Below are 5,807 nucleotides of genomic sequence, written 5' to 3' on the forward strand. Positions count from 1 at the left end.
TTGCAACTTCCCCTGGATCCTTCCCCACACAAGCACACAAAACTCCCATCTTTAACAATAACATACCCCTTCGATCCCCATCCCACACTCCTACCTTCACATCCCCAAACTCCTCTGCCTTTCCACCTCCCATTCACTTCCTGGGCCTGGGTCATCTGACTTCTGTCTCTATCACTCTCCTCTTTCACTGCAAACAGTAGTGACCTCCTAATTACCAAAGCCCCTAATTCCCAGATCTTAAAGGATAACTCTGCTGCGTTTGACACTGTTGTCTCACTGCCGTGGCTTTCATCACCACTCTCCCCCGCCTGTTTCCCTCTTACGCCCAGACTGTTCCTGTCTCCTCAGAGGTTTTTGTTTCTTTACCTGCTTCTTAAATGCTGGCATTCATCAGGATTCCATCCTTAGCACACTACTGTTATTGGACATCCTCTCACTAAAAATCTCATCCATTCCTCAAGCTTTCAAATACCACTTACATGTTAAATTCCCAAATGTGTATTTGCTGCACAATCTATCCAGATGTTTAGAATCATTAGCATAAAGCCTGCTAACCATCTTTAAACCCAACATGTCCAGAACTGAACTCATCCCTGTAACCTTCCGAATTGGCTTTCTCACATATAATCTGTATTTAACCGTCTTCTGAGCATCTGAATCACTCATACCTGGAACCTGAGAATTTTCCATGGTTCTTCCCTCTCCCCCCCCCCCCCCCCAACAGCTTTGGCCACATTTGCTTCCTCCATATCCTTCATCTGGTCCCTCTTCTCAGTCTCTGCTACTGTTATTTTAGTCCTATAATAATGCTGTCCTTCTCTGGCCACCCGCTACTAGTGATTTTGTTGATATGCAAGTAGTTTCTTGCTTAACTCTCAAGCTTCAGCTGTTATCAGTAAATCCCTGCACCTTCTATGTGTCCCAGCATGGTGGGCCTCCTTAAGTTCCACACATGTACGCACTACGCTTCCTCTCACTGAAGGGCCACTGCCCACATCATCTCCTCTTTCTTCCTTTCTTTTTTTAAAACATTTTACTTATTTGATAGAGAGAGAGAGCGAGAGCGAGCATGAGTGGGGTGAGGAGTAGAGGGAGAAGTAGGCTACCCTGCCAAGCAGGGAGTCCCACATGGGGCTCGATCCCAGGACTCCAAGATCATGACCTGAGCCAAAGGCAGATGCTTAACCGTCTGAACCACCCTGGTGACCCTCATGTCCTCTTTCTGGACAGCTAGTCACTCTCTCTTTTTACCTCTACCCATTCTTTACACCTCCAACTCTGATTTCTTCAAAGAATCCTTTGTCACCCTACCACCTCATTATTTTTAGTCTAGATTAGGCACACGAGAACCATGCTCCTTTCCACCAGAACACTTGGTCAGGTTGTAATTTTACATAGGACTATTTGACCATACATCTCCTCGACCACTCTGTAAGTTCCTTAAAGGCGGGAATTCTGTCTGCATCAAATCTCTAGTATATAGCATAGTGCTAATACATACACTGCAATCAGTAATTAATTTATAACATAAATGAATGAATAAATGAGAAGCCAGCCACTGGAGACAGAACTTTTATGCAGGAATCTGACAAAGTTCGAAGAATCTTAGAACATGAAAACCTCTGCAATTCCATCTTCTCATGATTGTTACGAGCATCTTCCTATGTGATACAGTTTAAAAAATTGAGAACTTATGTGGTTTCAGAAATATTAAGTCTTTGCCCTAATATGGAGATTTTGTGTGTGTGCATGTGATACAGCAGGTTTTAGCAATGTGGTGCTTATTCTCTTGTATCATGCAATGAAAGAGCACTACTTCTTCTCCTTCACCCTTCGTTTTTCTTGGTCTTGTTCAGAATACATCTTCCTTTCTTTTCTCACTGCTGGTGCCATAAATGCTTAAAATGTGCTGAGAGGAAAGTAAGAAAGTATTAACACAAATATTTTCAGAATCAGGTTAGATACTGATACTTAGAAGCAAGGGGGAAGTTAGGGCTGTGTTTTTAATTTCTACATCTGAAATTTCACATACTGAGATTCATGGGTAAGTGTATAAATCATAGGAGTAACCAGCCAATGTAAGAAGGAAGTTATATTTTTATTGTGGTGGCTATTTCAAACTGTGCATCTCTCATCACTTAATGTATTTTTTAGAAAACTAAAAGCAGCATAACATTCCAACATAAGCCAGTACCTGGCACTGTCAGAGAAGCTACTAATGCCAACTTAAAGGAGACTAGGACTTGTCAAATTCATTATCTTATATAAACCTTCAGGCATTTGCCAAAACTGAATGTGTTTGAATGTGGGGGAAACAGAGAAATTATTTTTTAAGAAAAAAAATATTGGTACTTGAGTAGAAAAAGTTTCTGTCCCAAAAGAAATCTGCCCACAAACCTGAAGCTTATAGTCAAACCATAATCAAGGACTAAAACAAGACTAGGTTTGGTCCTAGCCCTTCCTTTGACGTTTTTCATAGTTGAATGGCTTTCATCGTGTGTTAGTGATTGTTAATTCATTTTCCATTATAACTCTCTCTATTTTACTTCTATCATACCAAAACCTATAAAGTGTGGGTGTTTATGAACATGGCTCTCAATGTGCTATGACCCAAGTAGAAAATATTTGATCACATAATTGCCTATCCCTCCCCCAAAGAAAAACTATTAAAAAGGATCTAGTGAATGCTCGTACTTATTTTTTTTTCTTTTTAATTTTGGCCTTTATGTGTTGCTCTTAAAAAAAGAAAACCTAAAATGAAAAGGTTTTCCATATCTTCTATGATATACATTTATGTAGTTATATCTATTCACATATACATTTTTGTACATTTGTGTACACATATATATGAGAGCTTCTTCACTTGTTTTAATAATAAGTTCTTAAGAGAGTTTCCTGTTGTTTCATAAAAATAATGCCTTACAGTCAAGCTCAGGATGGAATAGCAGTCCCAAAAAGGGCTAAGAGAGAAGGAAGTTATATTGTCAGGGCAGGAGCCAACATAGGAAAAAAAGGTTTGTAGCCTCTCCCTCTCCTCCTGGGAGATACAGATAAAGGAAGAGTCGCCTGTGATCCAGAGGGAAGGACACTGAGTCAGATTCCTTAGGTGATTAAAAGATATAAAGTACAAAAAAAAAGTAAGGTATTGGCGGAGAATCAAGATAGATTATAAAAGACTGCACACAGAAAAAGGAGAGTCTGCTAGCAAAGATGTGGGACTTTTCCCCCCCTCTTCTCTTGAAAAGGAGCCATAGAAAAACTGGAATAGAAATGCTTTTATCTAAAAAGAAAGAAATGAGTACATGTAATTTCTGGGTCATCAGAATAGCTCTGTGGCCAATCCCAGCTCCACCCTCACAGAGAAAAATTGGGCTAATGACCTTGAATGTCTCTTTTTATCTGGTGAAGACTGAAACCGCCTCAGCTGGAGCACGGAGAGACAGGGGATCCCCCCACCAAGTGCAACTTCACCGTGGGAGTGGTCTGGAGTGTGCAGGGATTTGCTCTCCCTTTCGGTAGTTCTGTGCTCAGGGACTGCAAGAAGTTAGCACAGATTCTGAAGGCGCAGGAGGCAGTCGGCCCGCCTCCCAGACCTGGTTGTCCTCACCTATCACACACACGAAGGAAACCCTCGCTTGCATTGGAGGTCTCAGAGGCTCTTCCAGCTGTTTTAGCATATCAGAAACATCTTTTCTAAATCCCAAAAGCCTCAGTTTAAAATAGTCATTCTGACCCCAAATTCCTTTCTGTTGGTGTTGAACTCAGCACTTTCACGAACAACCCCAGAAAATCTCCTTGGTAGGCTGCGCACCATGTGTCCCAGAGGTTAAACGGGAAACAGAGTGTGAATGAGTTGGAGAGTTATTTTATAAACAAACACCAACCAGGATTGAACTCTGTGTTGATTTGGAGGCGACTTAAGTCCAATTTCCTGCTCCTTCCCACTCCTTCCTCTCAGGACCTGGGCTTTATGTGCTGCAAAGAGAGTCCCTGCTGACGGCCTGCCTCTTCGGCACCTCCAGATCCTGATGGGAAGAGACTGCCTTTTGTCACAATTTGACTGACTGGCGAGTGACACTGAAATGATCCATCTTGCTCAGCCTGAAGGACAGTGGCACTAATCCTAAAGGATAAAAAAAAAGTTAAAAGAAGAAGGAGGAGAAGGATAAGGAGGAGGAGAGGAAGAAGAAGGAGAAGAAGAGGAAGGAAGAAGAAGAAGAAGAAGAAGAAGAAGAAGAAGAAGAAGAAGAAGAAGAAGAAAAGGGAAGAAGAAGAGAAAGGAGAAGAAGAAGGAGAAGAAGAAGAAGAAAGGAGAAGAAGAAGAGGAGGAGGAGGAAGAGGGAGGAGGAGGAGGAGGAGGAAAAGAGAAAAAGCAAGTAAGCAAGCAAGCAAGCGGGCTTGGGGAGAAACTGGCTAAAATCTCAGTGAGGGAGAGAAGGGGGGGTACCTTCCGAATGGCAGCTAGTAAGAGGCCTATCCATCAATCCAAAGGTTTCCACACACCTGTCCTGCTATTTCAAGAGCCTTTATTTACCAACCTTATTATGATGCAAAGTTGTGGCTCAAAACCAGGCAGGTCAATGAAGTTCTTCCCCCCACGTCCCAGTCCCACTCTGTAGAAGCCCAGGTGAGCTGAGGGCTAGAGCCTCACCGGAAGGAAGGCCTCTGGGAGCACCTCGGGGGCTCAGAGCTGACCCCTGAGCTGACCCCGGCGTCTGCCTGCCCTCTGTGGCAGACTGCCCACTGCAGCCGGCTGTTGGCTCTGCTCTCCTCACTCTCGTCTTGGCCATCTGCCTGGTCCCCTGCTGTCCTCATCTGCAGGAGCCCCAGGGCTCAGCAAGGAGCTGCCCTTAGTGTGCCCATCACAGCACTGGAAGAAAAAGAACACCCAGATCCTTGCCTGAGAAGCCAGAGAAGCCAAAGAAGCCTTTGGCACAGTGCCAAATTCACTCTCTTAAGGACTTTGGATTTTATAAAGGAAGCCTCCCCAAACCAAAGATTAGAGCAAAAACACCATCTTCAAACTGTCTTTCGACTGACAGTTCTGGGTTTTTTTCATGGAACTGCAAAGCATGCAAGATCACGAGAGCAAGGCCCTCTCGTCTGGCTGCGGACTGGTTTTCAGACACCGCTCTGGTTATTAGTTCACTGCTTAGATATTCAGAGAAATTCTTTGTTAGATATTATACCCTAATGTCTTCCAACCAAGATGAAAATGTCTAACCCTGCAGTACTCTGTGTGACTGCTATTACTTATTCTGGAATTACTGTTTTATTTGATAATTATGTAATGGGATAAGATACATGAAGACAGCGGTCCTGATGTGTAAATAGGCAGATCCTTCTGGTAATTATATCTGTTTATCAGAGACCTGCTGTTTTATTGATATTTTTCCTTTGTAATAGGGTCAATATATCTTGCTCTGTGTTCAGAAATGAAAGCATCCAAATGCCACTCACCTGTGACACCATTTTGAAGTGAATCATATTTACTGTTAGTTGAATTCTAAAGCTTACACATATTTAGAAAACACATGCTCTGTAATACATAACATGAGTCTTAAGTATTAGAGCATCTATTAAATGCTTGGTCACTTTCAGTAAGTGCCTTATCAATTTTATCTGTAATTATTGTTATGTATCAAGATATGCTCTTTGAGTGAGTGTTAAGGGAGAGATGGATGTTCTGACGAAATGCGGGTTCTTCACGTCTCCACATTGCCAATGCTGTGAGGATTGCTGCTTCAACATACACTTGAAATGGCTCGTGTATACTGACGAGATTGAGATCTCAAATTTTAATGGAA

The 5,807-nt window shown here is 42.4% G+C and overlaps 1 long non-coding RNA gene across 1 annotated transcript; it reads right to left on the minus strand.

The window, feature by feature from the left end:
* Window positions 1–1,627: 1,627 nt before the first annotated feature.
* On the minus strand, window positions 1,628–4,518 carry LOC111096432. The gene is made up of 3 exons (XR_005361360.1): window positions 4,448–4,518; window positions 3,885–4,123; window positions 1,628–1,909 (listed from the first exon to the last, which is right to left on the minus strand). It is a non-coding gene; the product is annotated as an uncharacterized LOC111096432 (long non-coding RNA).
* Window positions 4,519–5,807: the final 1,289 nt, after the last annotated feature.

This window comes from Canis lupus, chromosome 6 (genome assembly GCF_011100685.1).
Source record: "Canis lupus familiaris isolate Mischka breed German Shepherd chromosome 6, alternate assembly UU_Cfam_GSD_1.0, whole genome shotgun sequence".
Taxonomy (NCBI): domain Eukaryota; kingdom Metazoa; phylum Chordata; class Mammalia; order Carnivora; family Canidae; genus Canis; species Canis lupus.